Raw genomic sequence first — 21,809 nt, forward strand, 5'->3', positions numbered from 1 at the left:
ATTATATTTTACTTTGCTGCAGAACATCCAGGTTGCTGACCTTCCTTTAAATTGTCCTAGTGATGCCAATGACCCTGACACCCCCCATCACAGAATACCCTATAAATCTCGCTGCTGCTTTATTATAATCTGTGTGAGACGCATTTAAAAAAAAAAAAAAAATAGGAGTAGATTTCCTATAAAATAAAAAATATAAATTGCTGGAGACAGTTTTTTTTTTTTCCTTATTTAAACATTTCTGTTAAAACCTGAGAATGTTTACTTTCATTAAAAAAGTGACATCAGACTTATGCAACTGATTTATTTATATAACAAAACGAAACTGCTAACGTTGCCTGTAAGAATGTGTTTTCTTGTTGTGTGGTGAATCTGCCAGTAGAGAATCCGACTGGTTTTGCAAATCACTGCTTGTTTAATACAATAACTCACCTGCTTCCATTAAAAGGGTCCTCTCTTGTATTTATGCATGCCATGCCAGAGAGTTTTTTGACGGTTTGCCATTTAGGGAGCAAACATATTTTTTTAATTGTCTTACTCATACTTAGTGTTCCGCATTTTCGGTTTTTATCTTTAAAAAAAAAATCCGGAAATGGCAAGGGGTGCTGACGGAAATAGTATCTACAGAAGGTATGAACATGACATCACCACAAAACAAGCCAGGCTTATTCAGCTTGAATTTATAAAAAGAAAAGGAAATTGACAGAACAGGGCGGTGCAAGCCTTTGGGAGACTCATCAAAAATCACACTGAACATTTATAGCGATGCGTTCCATAATATTTACGACTGATGGACAGTACTGTTGCACAAAGTCACCAATGTATACCTCTTTACAATAAACCATGGCTGTCCAGAAAAACACAGCACTCCGACAAACTGCTTTTTTGGAGTGTAGGATGCGCCCTATAGCCTGGACGGCGCTGGTTCAAGTCCAGGCTATTCCACTGCCAACCGTGGATGAGAGCTCCCAGAGGGTGGCGCAAAACTGGCTGAGCTCCAACCAGGGGGGGTGGGGGGTTGCTAAGGTCAACCAGGGTGTCCTTGGCTCAGCACTCACCCCTGTGGTCTGGCCCGGTGCCTGCGGGCTTGCCTGTAAGCTGCCCAGAGCTGCATTGTCCTCCGAAGCTGTAGCTCTGAAGTGGCTGCATGGTGGGTCTGCAGTGTGAAAAGAAGTGGTCAGCTGACGGCACACGTTTCAGAGGACAGTGTGTGTTTGTCTTCGCCGCTCCTGAGTCAGCGCAGGGGTGCTAGCGGTGACCTGAGAGAAAATTATTTTTTAAAAAAACTTTTTAAAAAATTGGCAACTACTACATTTTTATATATATATATAGTGTATTTCCTAGAAGAAAATAGTAACAGGAAAATATTGCATAACAGACAAAAATTGGGTATAAATCAGTAAAAACCAGCATCCAGTTAAAAATAAAATTATGTCATTTTTCGGTAAAATTCTGAATAAAACGGAAACACAGAACGCTACTAGAGGTCGCATCCTGAAATATTTGCCAGAGTACACTTTTGGTATTCATTCAATTCATGGAACAGGAAAGTGTTTTTTTATTGTGCATGTTATGTATATATAATTTATTTTTGCAACAACAAAAAAGTGTAGTTTTTTTTTATTTAATACAGTTCATCATTTGAAAATTGTATAATTCTCGCTTGTCAGACAGACAGATCTGGGATCTGGTGCGATCTGGCACAAATTAACCCCTGTATGTGTAGTTGGCGTATGCTTGCTTTTTATAGACATGTTTAATAGTGGTACAGCAGCAGTTTTGTTTAAAATATTGAATTTCATAGTAAATGCACTTCAGATTTCTGGCTGTTATCGCTCATTTCATTTGGAACTAAACTGGGAGATTTTCCAGCAGCTGTTGTATGTCAGTGTCAGAATTCCTTGCCATTGCTTGTCAACTGGACCCACTCATCGGTTTAGGGACAGAAAGCAGACTCCCTGTGATTAATTAGATGCACTGTGTTAATAATGAATGCCCTTTTTCTAAATGGCTCCACGCCTCTTTCACTCACCACGCTTCCAAAAGCTTTGTTCCTGCGTGAGGTGTTCATGTGTGCATGATGTCATCGCATTTCTAAAAACTGCAGGAAGTGAATACTTACCGAATGTGCTTTTGAGTGTTTTTTAAGTCCTTCTGACCGAGCCCATTTCATCCATCTCCAGGCTGAGACTTACAGTAAAAACTGTCTCCGTCATCAGTGGGACAGACAAGGCTGAATTATGTTGCTGTCCTTAATGTTCATAAAGACCTTACCAGAGATCCAGATGTAAATAAGATTGCTGACAACTCCACCCAGAGGGCTACAGTGAGACTTAATGTCTTTAAATTGCAATGTTATTATGCATAGTTACAATTAATGTGTCAGTCTTTTTGCATGATGTATGTAAGTACACAATTGTATCAGAAAAGGGTTTGGGTTAGGTTTAAAGTTTGGGTTAGGGGGTAGGGTTGGGTTTAAGGTTAGGGTAGGGATAGGATTAGGATTAGGATTAGGGTTATATCATGCAAAGAAAATGTACACATTAAGTACAATGTAAGTATGCATAATAACATCGTAATTATGTGCAGGTACACACAGGGGCGCCGCCACCTGGGGGGCCAGAGGGGTGACGGCCCCTGCACATTTCCCACAGGGGGTGCAAGTATATAGTTTAGCCACTGTACTTAAACTCTGAAAAAATAAAGCTGCCAATTTTAAATGTCCTCAGTGTGGCAATGTGGTGCTATTGTGTATTAACACGTTTTTTTTTTTCTTAAACTGTGGTTAATTTAAAATTAAAATACACTTTCTATGGCTATGGGAAAGGAAAACAGAGGAGAAGATAACAGTTTCTTAGCTGGATTTGGCCAGATTGAATGGGCATTACCAATCTGCATGACAGAAAGTGGATATACACCACACTTTATTTAATAAGACCTTACGGATTTCTAATTCTAATCACTGATATCATTGTAAGAAGCAAATACTCATTGATTCAGATTTAAATAGCGAGAGAAAGTAGCATGTAAACATGTTTGTTTTACTGTTAAGAAACAAGCCTGCGGTAATCTGTTTCTTTAGATAAGTGTGTGCAGTTTTGTATAAAATGAAACTAATGAAACTTTGCACTTTTTTAAAATAACCTACTTTAGTAAGCTATATAAAAAGTTTTTCGACGTTTATTTCTGACCTCTACTTTCTTTAAAGCGATAAAAGATATTATCATTGTTAAATCATCTCTATTTCTTAATTACATCATGGATACCTGGCAAACAAGCTAATACATTTTTCTAGCTATACATTAAAAAAATATATCTGGTTTATTATGTTCGCAGAGTATTGATTGGATTGCATTCATTCGAAGATGCAGGAACAAGATTGCAGTAGTATTGTGTGTCTGTCTGTGTGAAATTATTACAGTTTAAATGAAGAGCGTTCACAGTACGGACAATTTTAAATACAACTTCTTACAGATCCTGTCATGCTTGACCAGCAGCTGAGTGCTTTTAAACCTTTGTCTGTTTGCTCAGCCAGGTGGTGGAAAAAATGATGTCAGGATGTAGCATGGCAGCAGGAGATAGCTGAGTGGTGACGTCAGGCCAGAAGCAGGAACAAAACACAAGCAAGGTCCTGCAGTGCAAAAAAGCCATGAAATGTTTTTATTTATGTGGAGGATGAGCGAGGTGCCGTCCGCCATGTTATTGTTTTGTTTTTATTTTGTATTTATTTAAGAACGGGGTACCCCTCCGTCCCTGTGCAGTTTAGTATTTGTGTTTTATGATTTATTTATTGTATTTATATATGACGGTGAAAGCCGTGCATTTCAGTTTTGTTTAAAGGTGTTTTGGCAGAGGCGAGGTTGGCGGCCTGTCCTCTGCCAGTTACTAATTAAATAACTTGTGCAGACTGTGGCTGAGGGGTAATGAGAGAATTGATAGTTAACCCCTTGGCCATAGTAAATAAAAGCCTGCAGCTCTATGCACTCTGCGTTGGTGTGTCAGAGGAGGAACAGGAGCAGGAGCGGGAGCAGAGAAAAAGAAACAGAAGTAAAAACAAAACAGTATAGGATCAGCGATTGCCCAGCCTGACCTGGGTTTTGTTGTATTTTGTGTTTGAGATGTTTTTTTGTTTAAACTTTTATTTTGACTCTGTGAGCAGTGTGTGTTGTTTAAATATTTTATGTACTTTTTGTTTGAATTAACAGCACCAAGGCGCCTTTTTGCACTGCAGGAACTTGCCTGTGTTTTGTTCCTGCTTCTGGCCTGACGTCACCACTCAGCCACCCCTGTCACACAGGGTTTAATTGTTTCATATGGCAAAAAATGTATTTCTTGGCAAGTTTTGTTCTCTATCTATATACAGTACATAGCTATAGCTATTGTTTTTTGGACGCCTACTGTGATAAGTGATAGTTAAAGGGTTAATGTTTATGGGCATGTTACTACAGTGGAAGGATATGCAGATTTGTGATTTTACCCTCCTGTATGTCATAGCTCAGCTGTAGCAATAGAAGCTCAGGATAAAGTCAGGTGCTTTACATTGAACGCTCTATATACTAGCAGTAAGGGCTGCCCTTGTGTTTGCCACATAAAACATTAAGGGTCTTTATGCACAAGTCTATTGGTCCAACATCAGTCTAGTAGTCCCCCCACTTTTTTTTTTTTTTGTATCAGTGACAGCACCTCTGGGTACACATGTATTTCCTATATAACTATTATGTAAATGCACAGCAATTAGAGACACAACGTAAAGTAGGCTGGCTTAAAATGCAATTGTGGAAAGCTCTAAATGTCAGTTGATAGATCACAATATGCCTTTATAAAAATAATAATCACTTGCTGCTAACTACAAATGTGGCTAGCCAACCTGGCTTTAACTTTAGTTCTATGGGGAAAAAAATGCTGAGATTTGAAGATGCCCTCAAAAGATAACACTGATCCCTTTTTTTCAGCCTGTCTTGTTCTAACAGACAAACGTGTTATGGGTGGACATCTTCAAATCTCAGAACGAAACACTTGTCCTTTGCCTTTATTGGCACCAAAAAGAGCCAGAGGTGTAAGAATGCAGTTTAACTCTATTGTAGAGCATCCATCCCAATGCATCTCAATCAGATTTGATACATGCTTATAAAGTCAAGTTAAGTTTGATACATTTCAGCTGCGTTCCACAAAGAATGACATTTTTACATAAATGTTTACATAAATAATCAGGAGCAATCTAAAATAAAGGGGGGAGCGTCTCGCTTTCATCTTGGCAAGTTTGTCAACACCAGCCTGGAAGTCTAATGTTTTTGTTTTGTAGGCTCACAATAACCAAAAGATCGCTCAGTCTCTCATTGACATTAGCTGTGTGCAGGTATGTTAAAGATCGCTCAGTCTCTCATCCACAGTAGCTGTGTGCAGGTATGTTAAAGATCGCTCAGTCTCTCATCCACAGTAGCTGTGTGCAGGTATGTTAAAGGTTGCTCAGTCTCTCATCCACAGTAGCTGTGTGCAGGTATGTTAAAGATCGCTCAGTCTCTCATCCACAGTAGCTGTGTGCAGGTATGTTAAAGATCGCTCAGTCTCTCATCCACAGTAGCTGTGTGCAGGTATGTTAAAGATCACTCAGTCTCTCATCCACAGTAGCTGTGTGCAGGTATGTTAAAGATCACTCAGTCTCTCATCCACAGTAGCTGTGCGCAGGTATGTTAAAGATCGCTCAGTCTCTCATCCACAGTAGCTGTGTGCAGGTATGTTAAAGATCACTCAATCTCTCATCCACAGTAGCTGTGTGCAGGTATGTTAAAGATCACTCAATCTCTCATCCACAGTAGCTGTGCGCAGGTATGTTAAAGATCTCTCAGTCTCTCATCCACAGTAGCTGTGTGCAGGTATGTTAAAGATTGCTCAGTCTCTCATCCACAGTAGTTGTGTGCAGGTATGTTAAAGATCGCTCAATCTCTCATCCACAGTAGCTGTGGGCAGGTATGTTAAAGATCATTCAATCTGTCATCCACAGTAGCTGTGTGCAGGTATGTTAAAGATCACTCAATCTCTCATCCACAGTAGCTGTGCACAGCTATGTTAAAGATCTCTCAGTCGCTCATCCACAGTAGCTGTGTGCAGGTATGTTAAAGATCACTCAATCTCTCATCCACAGTAGCTGTGCGCAGGTATGTTAAAGATTGCTCAGTCTCTCATCCACAGTAGCTGTGTGCAGGTATGTTAAAGATCACTCAGTCTCTCATCCACAGTAGCTGTGCGCAGGTATGTTAAAGATCACTCAGTCTCTCATCCACAGTAGCTGTGTGCAGGTATGTTAAAGATCACTCAATCTCTCATCCACAGTAGCTGTGTGCAGGTATGTTAAAGATCACTCAATCTCTCATCCACAGTAGCTGTGTGCAGGTATGTTAAAGATCACTCAATCTCTCATCCACAGTAGCTGTGTGCAGGTATGTTAAAGATCTCTCAGTCTCTCATCCACAGTAGCTGTGGGCAGGTATGTTAAAGATCGCTCAGTCTCTCATCCACAGTAGCTGTGTGCAGGTATGTTAAAGATTGCTCAATCTCTCATCCACAGTAGCTATGTGCAGGTATGTTAAAGATCACTCAGTCTCTCATCCACAGTAGCTGTGTGCAGGTATGTTAAAGATCGCTCAGTCTCTCATCCACAGTAGCTGTGTGCAGGTATGTTAAAGATCACTCAATCTGTCATCCACAGTAGCTGTGTGCAGGTATGTTAAAGATCGCTCAATCTTTCATCTACAGTAGCTGTGTGCAGGTATGTTAAAGATCGGTCAGTCTCTCATCCACAGTAGCTGTGCATACGTATGGTTTGACCCTTTTCTATTTCAAAAATGTTTTTTATTTGTTTGTGAAGAAAACTTTAATTTTACTTTTATTGCACGTCTGCTGTGTCAATCCAGCACCTTTAATGAGCAATGCATAACATATTCATCACCACCAGAAATCTACATTTAAATGGGAGTAAAAAGCTATTGTTGAATTCTGACATCAACTAAATGTTGAATACAGCTGACTTGCAGTTTGTGCTTTTGTTCTGAGATGTGTATATCCCTCTCTCCTCAATGAGCTCTCAAACGAAGACTTTTGATGTTACAGTTTTTATTTTGTTCTTTTCTGAAGATTCTCATCCCTTTCTTCCTAATATAAAAACAATAATAATACAGAATACATTTCTGCATTCAAGCTCTGAAAAAGCTGTCATTGTGAAAAGCCATTAGGCTTTCATTAATATGAATGTAAGAATCATCTTCTGTCTATACCTGTACATTCACAAGTGCAAGTCTCTCTCCTGTGTGGCTACAATGAATGTGTTACATGATCATTTATTGTTACAGTTGTACTTCATTTTTTGGATCTCTTGTGTCATGTACGAAACAATGCAATTATTCTTAAGTGTACTGTGGCCTCCTTCAGCTACACAAACCTGCCTCCTTCAGAGGCATTTTTATAGAATGCTTCTGCCCAAAGTGCCATTAGCATCTGCATTCTACTGCAGAAAAACACGTCTGGTTTAAATAAACAGTCTTGTGTTATTTTAGTGTAATCACAGTAGTATGTGGAATATATTTCCTAAAAACAAAACAAAAAAAAATATATATCATTTAAACTACATGCTGTCTGGTTCTAATTTTATTTTCTTAAACAACTGAAGTATGGGGCTCCCGAGTGGTGCATCCAGTAAAGACGCTCCGCATGGAGTGCAGGATGCACCCTATAGCCTGGAGATCGCAGGTTTGAATCCAGGCTCTGTCATTGCCGACCGTGACCGGGAGTTTCCAGGGGGCGGTGCATAATTGGCCGAGTGCCACCCAGATAGGGAGCACCAACCAGCGACCCCTGTGGCTGACGGGGCGCCTGTGGGCCTGCAGTGGAGCCATTCAGATCTGTGTTATCCTCCGGCACTATAGGTCTGATGGATTCACTGTGGATCCACAGTGCGAACAAACACAGCTAGGCAGGGACACGTTTCTGAGGACAAGTGTGTCAGCCGCTGTTTCCCGAGTCTGTAAATTGGGAAGAAAAATGGTGTTGGCAACAACGAAATTAAAAAAAAAAAAAAAAAAGAAACAACAAAGTCTTTGCCATGAGCTGACATTCGATCCTCATGTCTAAAGAAATATTTGAACACACTTATACTGATTATATTTCTTCAGTTTTGCACAGATAATTGAAGTCCTACTGTGCAAGCATGGTGAATCACAGGGAAGGGTGGTTAAACAGTCTAAAAGTTTACCATTGTAAAGAACATTAAATAGATAGTATAAACAAGATAACTTACAAGAGTATTATGTAAGTATACAGTAGAGTGGTATACCATGGGGAAAAATAAGATCTACTTTGTTGAAGAGGAGTTTCCTTTTCAGCACAATTACTATAACTGGTAACAGAATGTAGAAAAATACATGCATTGTAAACTTATAGTTTAAAAAAAACAGCACATTCAAAACCCAACATGATCAAAAAGTATATTTTTGTTTTGTTTTGTTTAATATTCCGGTGTATGAAAAAAAATCTAATAGCCATTTACACCATATTGTTCCTTTGATTTCAAAGGAAATGGCAACTTTGACAGCTTGCAAATCAAATTGTAATTACAGTTCTCACAGCTCTGTAAAGGCACCATCTGATGATTTTGTTTTGAATATATTCAGCTCTACAGCTGTTACTTTCAAAAGCCACTGAGAAGATTTATAAACCCAGCAAATGTGAAGTAGCTATGGCGCAGTGTCAACGAGATCACTACAGTTTGACAACAAAACTATATATTATTCTATCGCACTGCTTTATTTCCCTGTGAATATACAGTAAGCCTCTGTAGCTGAAAAGATTTATATTCAGATTTGGATCAGAGTATTACCAGTCTTGCTACACAAGCATCAGTAAGTCACAAAGGAAGCAGCTCCTTTCCAGACTTTAGGGAGATTTACATTTAGATTTCTGCCTTTTTATGCACTTCATCTTCTTGTTACTAACTGATGAATATTCAATCAGCCTGATGTTTTAACATTTTGTTTGTGAAGAAAACCTCTTGACTCAGTGTAACTGTATACACACACTGCCTGGCCTCTTTATTAGGACCCAGTTTGATTGGGCAGTGCCATGGCTTGGGGCAGCATGTATTCCTGGTATACCCAAGTTCCTTGATTGATCCGAACCACAATCCCTGGATTGACATCCCTTGAGGCCCATTCCAGCACCTAGTGGACTCTACAGCCCCTTTCACACTGGCACTCCTACCCGGGTCACAATCCCGCACAGTGCGAAACCACATACCTGGGTCGTACCTGGGTTAAGCTACGTGTCCCAGCGACCCACCACAGGATGTGGGTCGACACACTTTGACCTGATTTGAGCAAAACAAAATGCATGATGGCGAACGAAATAATAAACAGCCACATCTGCGTGAAGGTTTCACTTCCACTAGGAACGTTTTTGCTTATTCTGTGTATCCATATTTTTGTTGATTTGAGACACAGCATGAACCAAATTGCAGCAGGGATGAAGAAACATTTTATCTAATCAATATTTGGGCTGACCGTTCAATCCAGAGAAGCTTGGATGGAAGCGTCCGTATCAAGCTGCTTCCAGGGTATTGATACGCACATTGCTTATTTGCGTCTGTTACCCAGGTCAGCCCTGCTTTATTAAAAGCAGTGTGAAATCGGGTAGCTGACCCGCATGACACCAGGTCCTGATTCGGGTAGGTTCCGACCCGGGTAGAGCATGCCAGTGTGAAAGAAGCTTATGACACCTCATGTTTCGCTGTGATCAGGGAAGAGAAGAATCAATCTAATCCAGATTGTTTCAGTCACACTGGTAACATTTTAGTGTGTGATTGAACACCAGTTTAATAATGTTCCCTGTCAGATTTGTAACCTTTCATAGTCGCTACTTGTAACCTAGTAGATCAGCATATATTAATTCAAGTACTATAAACATCTGGAAAGGATTGATGTGCTTTCTTGTAATAACCATAGCTTTTATATGCTACACTGCATCTAATCCAGCGTTACTAACTGTATCTTTATTTAAACATGATTTATTTGAAATGTGGTAAAAGGATTATCGTTGAATTTATCTTAAACTCAAATCATGAGTCGCTGATTATACAATTGGAACTTTGTGTGCTCCTGCTTCCTGCCTCAAAACTTCCTTGAAATGAAATTGTATCTCAGAGAGATTAATCAGACAGAAAACATGCAGCTTTTCACTTATGCAACCCATTAATAAAGTACCTGCTTTCCTCTGTCCCTTGTTCAAACAGTGTGGTAGAACCGATTTCTTTTAAACCTATTGGAAAGTCTTTACTAGCCTGCGTCTTCCAGCAGTTCTAAATTGCAGTTTCTGAAAGAATTGCACACCCCTGCTGTTTGGAGAGCCTCTGGTTGAAGAGCTGTATGTTTTCTCCATTTTTTACAAATGCGTCGCAGCAGCAGCCTTTAACTGACCTCTTAATCAAATTCGCTGGCAGAACAAAGAAATGAGATGCGGTGAGCTGAGCTGGAGGGACTTGTTGCTGGCTCTGTCTTTCTGAAAACATCTGTGTCCCAAACCCACACAGGGGCTGAGTGTCTGCTAGTAACCTCCTGTTTCCCAATTACTTGTTCTTTTTTTAAAGTGGAAAACAAATTATGGAACCTTTTGTTTGCCGTTGCTGTTGCTGCCACGTTTGGCGCTGCTGCGGCTGCTGTTTTTATTCACGTCCCACATTGTATTACCATGTGAGGTGTGCTCTGCAGAGGTCTTGACAGGACTCAAGGGAACTGATAGCAGTGAGTCTGCTGCACCCATAGAAAACTGCAGTTGCAACAACAGAAAGCACACTGTTAAAAAAAAAAAAAAAAAAAAAGTTTCTCACCAACTGCAAAATAGTAAAGACTAAAGAACATGTGGTCTTGCTTTTTTATGTATATGCTATTTGATCATGGAAAACAATCAGTAATAAATGTTAAATCAGTTAAACAAACATAATGCATTTGAATACATTCAGCCAAGTAATGTTCCATGCAGATGTTTTGCAAGCTTCTCCCCAGGCTTATATCAGTTCATTTTAAGATACAAAATTAATTTATTGCAATAAATGTTTTGGGTTTTGTTAGCCCCCTCCCGGCCATTAAACAACAGTGTTCTGTGAAACACTAGCTGAATGTGGCTCCCAATGACTGCTGAAATATAGAAATATTTGACTGATGTGAAATATCATAACCCTTGTTTTGATTTACCCCCAAGAAGTTAAAGTGAACATAAATCATTTGATTTAACCCCTCATCTCCCCTCCTCAACCGCCCCTTACAAATGCTTACCACTTAAATAACATGCCTTATGAAATATGAATGGCACTCCGGAAACACCAGGACCTGTCTGCACTGTCAATTAAACAAAGCTAAAATCGACTCTGCCCCAGTCGCCTAGAAATTAAGCCATTATTAAGACACAGGCAGGATAAGGGGAGAACTCCAGTCTCCAGGCAAACTCAGGCCTACCCAATTAAAATCCCTTGTTCTTCAAGATTCAGTCAACTTATTTGCTTTTCTCCTTTTCCCCCAGGTGGAGTTCAATGAAAATGAAAGCAGCACAGGATGCAGATTTAGGCCTCTGTGGCAGGCTGGTGAGTGGATAGAGGCCCAGAGACAGTCTGCAGTTCAAAAAAATATACTTTTATTATAAATAGATACAAAAATAAAAGGGCACAAGGGCCAAAACAAAGGAATTGAAACACAAAAAGAAAGACAAAAAGCAAAATGTACAAAATAATGGTTTCCAGGCTGGGCAATGCCTTCACTGGATTTAGAAAATTGAAAAATCACAACCAACAAAACACCAACCTGCTTCCTCAACTCAGCAGAAGAAGCAGAGGCCTCCTTTTATGTCAGGCGGCTGGGCGCTGATTGATCGTTAATTAAGTTAATCATTTAATCAACTAATCAACCCCAGCCACCTGAACATAATAAACCCAGACAGGTAGGGGAAATTAACCCCATCCCTGCCAATTTAAAAAGGGCAGAGCTTTGCTCTGCCACACACCTCCCCCCATGTACAACGTACACCGGCCGCAATCGGCCAACTACCCCCTTCCCCCTACCCTCCCCCCAAGAGTCCAATTATGTCCCTTGGGTGGGCTGTTATGGTGGGTGGTGGTGGGCGGTGTTGATGTCGGAGCCCCCAAGCCTTCTTTTGTTGAGGGGGCCCCTGATCTCCAAGGTAGTACGGTGACGGCGGCCCGGCTCCCTCTGGTGGCGGAGGCGGCAACGGCGGCCCGGCTCCCTCTGGTGGCGGAGGCGGCGACGCCGGCCCGGCTCCCTCTGGTGGCGGAGGTGGCGACGGCGGCGGACCCTCGGCAACCCTAGAAAACAAAAAGGAGACACCAGCAGTCCCAAGCGATGTGGAGCAGCAGGCAACCCCAGGCGATGCGGAGCAGTAGGCAACCCCAGGCGATGCAGAGCAGCAGGCAACCCCAGGCGATCCAAATGAGTCATCCCTAAGCAGAGCAGGCATGGCATCCCTGGGCGGTGCAAGGCAGGCATCCTTGGGCGGTGCAAAGCAGGCATCCTTGGGCCATAGCTCCTCCCTCTCGCGCTCTGGGAGCGGCAGCTCCTTCCTCTCGGGCTCTGGGAGCGGCGGCTCCTCCCTCTCGGGCTCTGGGAGCGGCGGCTCCTCCCTCTCGGGCTCTGGGAGCGGCGGCTCCTCCTCCCTCTCGGGCTCTGGGAGCGGCAGCTCCTCCTCCCTCTCGGGCTCTGGGAGCGGCAGATCCTCCTCCCTCTCGGGCTCTGGGAGCGGCAGCAGCTCCTCCTCCCTCTCGGGCTCTGGGAGCGGCGGCAGCTCCTCCTCCCTCTCGGGCTCTGGGAGCGGCGGCAGCTCCTCCTCCCTCTCGGGCTCTGGGGACGACTGCAGCTCCTCCTCCCTCTCGGGCTCTGGGGACGACAGCAGCTCCTCCTCCCTCTTGGGCTCTGGGGACGACTGCAGCTCCTCCTCCCTCTCGGGCTCTGGGGACGACGGCGGCTCCTCCTCCCTCTCGGGCTCTGAGAGCAACAGCAGGTCCTCCTCCCTCTCTGGCTCTCGGGAAGGCGGCTCACCCCTCTCTGGCTCTCGGGAAGGCGACTCACCCCTCTTTATTGGAGTGACCGGGGCATCTCCCATGTCTACCGCCAGGTAATTAACCACCATGAGGGCAACCTCTGGGAAGGACGCCGGGTGGTGTTGTTCCTCCCACCTCTCCCCATCTCGACGCCACAGCGTGTTGATAACTATGGGGAGATCGTGGACGAGGTCTGCCTCAGGGTGCATCAACCAGTCCCAGATCTCCTGGGACGGTGGTGAAGGTGGTGGTGTTGGAGGTAGTGGGGTGGCCCCTGATGCCCGGGGTGAACACTGCACCTCTTCCTGGGCCTGGTTGTAGGGGCATCCTGCCCAGTTGTGGCCGTCCTCCTCACACCGGCCACACCAGTTTGCCGGTGGCACATCTGGGCAGGACCGCCAACAATGGTCCTCCTTCCCGAACCAGGAACACCAGGGGAAGAGGCTGGCCGGGTTCTCCAGCGGTGGCTGCAGCAGCTTACATTTCTTCAGCTGCTGCTTGTCCTGCCTTTGCTGCTGTCTGCTCTTCTTTCCCATGTTTTTAAAAAAAAAAAAAAATTATCCCAAAAATTCCACAAAACAAAACAAAAAAAAAATACTGCTCTGAGCCTCTAGGTGGCGCTATCCCACTACTGACACCATATGTGGCAGGCTGGTGAGTGGATAGAGGCCCAGAGACAGTCTGCAGTTCAAAAAAATATACTTTTATTATAAATAGATACAAAAATAAAAGGGCCCAAGGGGGGAGCTACTTCAACTTCAAATTACATATTGACACTGCAGAGGCTCCAGGCCCTGATTGTGCATCCCACTGCTGCCACCACACTGTAAATGGTCAACTGTTAAAACCTTACACAAGAGATCTACACAAGATGTGATGCCACAACATGTTGGTCAGGGGAAATCATATCAATGAAATGTTATTATATGTTATGTTTTATATACAGAGGTATCTCTCTGAAGCACACACAAGTAAAATAAATAACACCAGTAGCATTGTTCTTAAAAATGTACCTCTTGCCACTGGTACTGTCAATTATTTTCTGTTTTATATTTGTAATTAATTTAGAAAAGTTTGTAGATTTTATTTTTCACTTTGACATTATGGACTTTTTTGTGTTGAAACTCCTAATTAAATCCATTTTGATTCCATGTTGTAACACAATCAAATGTGGAAAAGTCCAAGGGGGGTGAATACTTTTGAGAGCCATCGTAACATAGACAAACACATTACAACTGTCCAAAAATTTCTTTCACCTAGTGAACACTATGCCTACTAACATGTGATTACTTCTGAAACTTTAAAATTTGCAGTGAAATTTGCACAATAAGTATTTCACAGAAGGGAAATACAGTAGCACTTTCTGTTGTCTCCAGAGTTAATTGACCACCAGGAAATCAGAGGGTTAAAAGCAGAACATGTCTTTATTTTGCTCACCAATCTTAGTTAATTAGTTATTTTAATTTATTGCAAGTTTGACTGTATTTTGTAATGAAGGGTTGAAATAAATATTAGTTAAAAAAAAAGTAGTATGCAAATGCTTGAGTATGTCTGTGTAAGCTATGCTGAAGGACATCACGCTTTGGCTGTGTGCCGAGAACATCTTATGTGTACCGAGAACATCTTATGATATATTGTTTCCTTTTAAGATGCACTCACACACTATTTTGTCTTGTTTGTGCGTTATTATAAAAAGATGTACCTTGTAACTGCCTGTCAGAGAAGCTTAAGCAGACTGCCTGCAACATGTTGTCTCTCCAGAATTCTGCTTAATAAAACTGTTTCTTTGTATCAACTCTCGGAGAATCTTTATTTCAAATTTGATCCCTACAGTAACATTTTATGTTAAGTGTCTCTAAGTGCTGTGTATTTACTAGGGGAGAGCGATAATACCGATATACTGGTATATTGCGATATTCATCAAGCAATACAATATTTGGTACCGGGTCCCTTCATTTCTTCTTGTTCATGACTTCTTGTATCACTTCTATGCTGATGATGCCCAGATCTTCCTCTCTTTTCCTAACTCTGCCTCTCGGCCATCTCCTCCTAGATGCATTTGCATAATCTCAAACTCAATCTCTCAAAATCAGACCTCCTTTTCTTCCCCCTCTTCCTCCCTCACTGCTGATCTCTCTATCTATTCTGCTTGAATCCACCACCCTATTTCTCTCCTCATACACCAAAAACCTTGGTGCCACCCTCGAACCCCTCACTCTCCCACTCTCAGCACATCTCTACTCTGGCAGCTCCTGTCGATTCTTCCTCTGCAACATATGCAGAATTCACCTCTTCCTCACCGATTACTCCACACAGCTCCTAGCTCAGGCCCTGGTACTGTCCCGCCTTGACTACTGCAACTCCCTCCTGGTCAGCCTTCCTGCCTCTGCTACCCAAACTCTGCTGCTTGCCTTGTCTTCTCCCTTCCCCATTTCTCCTATGCTACACCGCTGCTCCGCTCTTTGCACTGGCTCCCTATCACTGCTCACATCCAATTCAAAACTCTTATACTTGCCTATCGCTGTATTGACCATCCTGCTCACTCCTATCTCAAAACTATCATTTCTCCATACACCCCCTCCCGCCCTCTCCACTCCTCCACCTCCAGCAGACTAGCTGTACCGCCCCCCTCTGGTCCCCTGCCTCCAGAGTCGGCTCCTTCTCCACCCTTGCCCTTCAGTGGTGGAACGACCTACCCACGGAGATTAGAACTGCTCAGTCCTTGACCACCTTCTGGTGCCTCCTCAAGACACACCTGTTCAGGCAACATCTGTCTGAACACCACAACTCTCGACCATGTTGGACTATATGGCATTAACTGCTCTTAGTCGAATTTGCTATTACTTATAAGTTACTGTGTGCTTTATTTTGCTCTTACTTGAATTGATTTTATTGTACTTTCATATCTGCTCTTATCTGTATTATGATATTCATTAATGTGATATTTTATAATGTGATAACCTGTAATGTGATATTTTTGTAATGTGATACTTTGTACTGTGATTAATTGTAATAACTGTAAGTCGACCTGGATAAGGGTGTCTGACTATATAGCCTACATAAGTAGACCATGTAAAGGGTATTCTTTCTTGCAAGAGGTCAATGTGTGTGTCTCAGAGCCTCTAACTGCTGGCAAGGACAGGCCAACAAATGAAAAATTCATCAGTCTCATTGTTTCCCGTGTCTTCTCTTTCTGGAAAGGTTTTCAGTGTGTTGACCTTGGGAGTCCAATGTGAATGCAGTACTAAAATATTCTCCCTGTCTTACAGCTTGAGGAGTACAGTGCATCATCTGTTTGTGAAAGAGCACAAAATTTGTTCTCTCTGTCAATTAAACCTGCACACTAAATCATTTTCTGACCTGTTCAACGTGCCGCTCTCAGGTCCTTTGACCGATCGATCTTCAGTGGCTGCTGCCTTTGCAGCGATGCCCCTGGTGAGCACACTGCAGGATTTTGAGAGCTCTGCCATCTTCAATCTAATCACTAGTCACGGAATGGGAACCTACACTAGGACCGGATCTTTGTTTGTTTTGTTCTTTTTGTTGTGTGTTTTTAATTTAAAGTTCAACGCTTTTTTCTTTTGGTTTTTGTTATAGCAAATATATATATATATCTATATAATATATATATACAGGATATATATATATATATATATATATATACTATATATATATATATCTTGTTTTTTTAGCAAGATATATATATATATATATATATTAATATATATATATATATATACACACACATGTGTGTGTCGTACCCTGGGACTTATGGACTATGTGACGGGGAGCCCCACCCCTATGTATATATTGTGTGCTATTTTTATAATTTATTATTATTATTATTATTATTATTGTATTGTATTTTTATGAAGGCGGATGAAGCCGTCCATCTTATTTTGCTGTTTGAGACCAGCGAAAAAGCCGGTCTTGTAATGTATAGTCAGTGGGGATGTGGTTAATACCCCTTCCCTAGAACCCTCGTGGGAATGTGGCTGCAGCCTTAAGGTAATTATTGTATCAAATTAGGTAATTAAGGCTCCAGCCACAGATTATAAAAGAGGCACTCCAGATTTATTAAGGAGAGCGTGTCTAGAAGTAGAGAACGGGAGTGAGGAGGTAAATTAGAACTAAGAATAATAACAATTGCTAAGTGTGCTGGCTTACACACCAGCACGATACTTGTTTGTTGTTTGTTTATTTGTTTATTATTTGATAAAATACTGAGCGTGCAGCGTTACAGTTTCACGGTTTACGTTTTCTGTTCTGGTCTGACATCACCCCTGCAAAGCCACCCTTTCACAGACCATCATATGCTTGCCTTTTTGTAGGATCGGTTGAAAACTAATTTTTACAGCAATACAGTGGAAACACACATAAACTATATCTTAGGTACACTGACGACATCTTTGGAATTTCCACCAACTCCAGTGAGGATTTCAAACAGTTCATTCAGTCAGTAACAAATTTCCACCCAGCCCTGGATTTCACATGGAACATATCAGAAACGGGCAATGGTATATCATTCTTAGACATTTCCATCACTGCTTTGAATTCCACCATTAACACCACTGTCTACTACAAACCAACTGATTCACATTCATATCTGCAGTATGACTGCTCACACCCTAAGGCTTGCAGTGACTCGATTCCCTATTCACAACTGTTAAGACTCGGACGTTTTGCAGCAACGATTAAGATTTCTTCACCAAAAGTGAGGAAATGTGTGTGTTTTTTGGAAATTGTGGCTTTCTGGACAAGAACATCACTAAAGCTAAATCCCCCATTTCAAATATAAGTAGAAAAAATGTGTTATATAATAACAATATACAACACACAGATGATAGAATCCCTCTGGTCCTCGCTTACCACCCTACCAACAGAAAGATACAGACAATTGTGCAAAGAAACTTTAAGATTTTTACAACAAGACCAATCTACAGCGCCTATTTTCAAGACTCCCTCCTTGATGTCATATAGAAGAGACAAGAATATAAGAGAATATGTGGTACACAGTGCTATTCATCCTTCTGGGGAACCTTTGAAAGGCACATATCCATGTAATAGACCACGATGTAATACCTGTAAATACATTCATTCTGAAACAGAGATTAGAGGCACTACATCTTCATTCAACAGTCATGAACATTTTACATGTACCTGTAAAGGAATAGTCTACTGCATTATCTGATTGAAATGCAATAAATTGTATACTGGGGAAACTAAAAGGCATTTAGCAGAACGGTTTGTAGAACACTTGTAGAACACAGCATGTACATTAACACCACTGCATTTCCAGTAGACCGTCACTTCAATAGTGATAATCACACTGCTGAAGACATTGCAGTCTGTGTGATCAATCAGTGTTATGGAACAAATGTTGCTCGGAAACAAAAGGGAACTTTGGAACCCCTGAGAACGAACATTCTATTCTAATAATCATGACACCATCCATAGAATTTTTGTATAATTACAATTCTTGAAGAACAACAAGTTTACTGCACTGGGTTTACTTTTCTTTTTAAACAGCTGAAAAGGGGATTTTTCCAAAAACGTCCTGAAAATTAAATATTTTTTAATCTTTTAAACTTTTTGTGTAAATTAAAAAAAAAAAAAAAAAACTTTTCTTTCATATATGAAACTTAATTATAATGGAGAAATGTTCGTTATATCAGGGTCTGGCAATTTGCTGTATCAGAATAATGAAGAAACGCCCAAATTGAATTGAACATCTTTATACAGTATATAGTCGTTCTTTCAAGACAACTTCACATTGATCAATATTTATACTGTATTATTTAATCAGTTAAGAAATGAAAAAAAAAAGTACACTTACATGCTGAATACAGTAATTATGTTCCCTTTTTCCTAAAAAAATATATCCAGCCTAGATTTCTTCATGTTTCTTGCTTTTCTCAATGCGCGCTCGTTCAATCTTGTTACCTCCTTACGCCTGTTGCCATGGTTGCATACGTCACACATGATTCACACTACAATAGGTTATCTATGAATCAGCCCTATCTTCGAATTAGCCAACCAAGGTCTTTGTTTTCACTGAGAGAATAACACATTCACACCCGAGAAAGTTCAGTGTCAGCCCCACCGAGATCGTTTTATCCGGGTTGATTTTGTAAAAGTGATCGTTCAAATAGGACTAATTTCCATTGAAAAAGACTGTTCTTGCTGCTTGGATCGTTTTAAAAAGAGGTTTGTTATAAAAAGAGTTATTTATAGTGAAGTTAGACTGTATATCTATCGTCATAAATTACGAGACCGAACTGTCACAGAAACCCGAGTTGGAATTGTTTTCCTGTAACTCACCGGAGAGACCCGTTTATTATTTTTTATTATACATGGATTCCCTTGTGATGCTAATATTAAAGAAGATAAGGTTTAGCAGTACAGTTTTTTTTTTTTTTTTTTTTTTAATGTAGTGTTTCAGGGCTGTACAGACGTTCTATGTCATTGCCTGTTAGCGCTTCAGCTTTATTTGTATGATTACCTTTACCTTGTTTTAATTTCCCGTTCTTCTCCAGTTTCTCTGAGATGCGAATGTACCAGCTGTACATCAACGTATTCTCATTTTGTTGATCATTAATGAACATTTCTGCACTGTGGTTGTTGTCAAGTGATTGAAAACAAGACATTTTGTGTTTGAAGCGAAAGTGATGGTCTGGAGGAGTCGAATGGGTCAAAGTTCAAATATATTTTCCTCTACAGCAGTGGTGCACAACTCAGTCCTGGAGGGCCGGTTTCCCTGCAGGTTTTTATTCCAACTTCACCCTAAAGTACTTTATTGGACCTTATTAGAAGCTTAATTGGTCCAATTAACTAATTTAGAGTTTGGTTAATACAAAAACAGGAGGAACACCGGCACTCCATGAGAATAATAGGCTACATTTTAAATAAAGATATGACAATTTAAAAAATGGTTTTAAACAAATAACAAAGTCATTTTTTTAATGTTTTTAAAAGTCGTATTTGCGTTCTGTGAGAGAAACAAAAGAATTTCACCACATACCTTTCGAACTTCATCTTGTCAGTGAAAAAAAAAAATGGGAGGACTTTAAACCAAGTTCTCTCTGGGTAGCCTGATCAGACATCTCGTTGGTTTGGAGCTAGCAATGCACTCGTGTCTGCGGCAGTCGCACATTACGGCTCAAAACCAGCTCGAGACATATTATTGTGTGGTAACATAGTCTGACCCATATACAGTATATATATATATATATATATATATATATATATATATATATATATATATATATATATATATATATATGTGTGTGTGTGTGTGTGTGTGTGTGTATATATATATATATATATATATATATATATATATATATATATATATACACACTGAGTGTACAAAACATTAGGAACACCTGCTCTTTCCATGAAATAGACTGACGAGGTGAATCCAGGTGAAAGCTATGATCCCTTATTGATGTAACCTGTTAAATCCACTTCAATCAGTGTAGATGAAGGAGAGACAGGTTAAAGAAGGATTTTTAAGCCTTGACACAATTGAGACATGGATTGTGTATGTGTGCCATTCAGAGGGTAAATGGGCAAGACAAAAGATTTAAGTGCCTTTGAGCGGGATATGGTAGTAGGTGCCAGGCGTGTTGGTTTGAGTGTGTCAAGAACTGCAACGCTGCTGGGTTTTTCACACTCAACAGTTTCCCATGTGTATCAAGGATGGTCTACCACCCAAAGGACATCCAGCCAATGGCAGGCCAGTGGTTGAAAACAGCTCATTGATAAAAGAGGCCAAAGGAGGCTGACACGAATTATGCAGAGCAACAGACAGGCTACAGTTAGTCAACTGACAGTCCAGTACAACATTGGTGCCGAAAGACCCATAAAAGAATGCACAACTTGTCGTACATTGACATGAATGGGGTATGGCAGCCGACAACCTAACAGAGTTCCACTTCTTTCAGCAAAACACAAGAAACTGCGGTTGCAGTGGGCTAAGGAACGAAAACACTGGACACTGGAGGATTGGAAAAACATTGCCTGGTCTGATGAATCCTGGTTTCACGCTGTTTCACGCTGATGGGAGAAAACCTCATGAGTACATGCATCCATCATGCCATGTGTCAACACTGCAGGCTGGTGGTGGTGGTGTGATGGTGTGGGGTGTGTTTTCATGGCACACACTGGGCCCCTTGATAAAAATGGAGCAATGTTTGAATGCCACAGGATATCTGAACATCATTGCCAATCAGGTGCATCTCTTCATGGCAGCAGTGTATCCATCTGCTAATGGAATTTTTCAGCAGGATAATGCCCCATGCCACAAGGCTAGGATTGTCCAGGAATGGTTCCACGAACATGACAGTGAATTCAGTTTACTGCAATGGTTTGCAGAGTCACCAGATCTGTGAGATGAGATGGAACGAGCTATTCGGAGTAGAGATCCACTACCAGCCAACTTGACACAACTGTGGGAAGCATTGGAGTCAACATGGGCCAGCATCCCTGGGCCCGCAGCATAAGCTGTGCTTGGATCTTTCGAGGGGTGACCTTGTAGAGTCCACCCGACAAGACTCCGTTTTCCCCCACGTTAGGGTCAACAACTTTCACAAGATTATTACAAACATGTTCCAAACGAGGTATGCTATATATCCCGTGTTTTCCCTATATATTATAATAATACTTTATACACACCGCAGGATAGAAAACTTGATTATATATATAATATATAATAATATATATA

The sequence above is a fragment of the Polyodon spathula genome, chromosome 2 (genome assembly GCF_017654505.1).
Source record: "Polyodon spathula isolate WHYD16114869_AA chromosome 2, ASM1765450v1, whole genome shotgun sequence".
NCBI lineage: Eukaryota > Metazoa > Chordata > Actinopteri > Acipenseriformes > Polyodontidae > Polyodon > Polyodon spathula.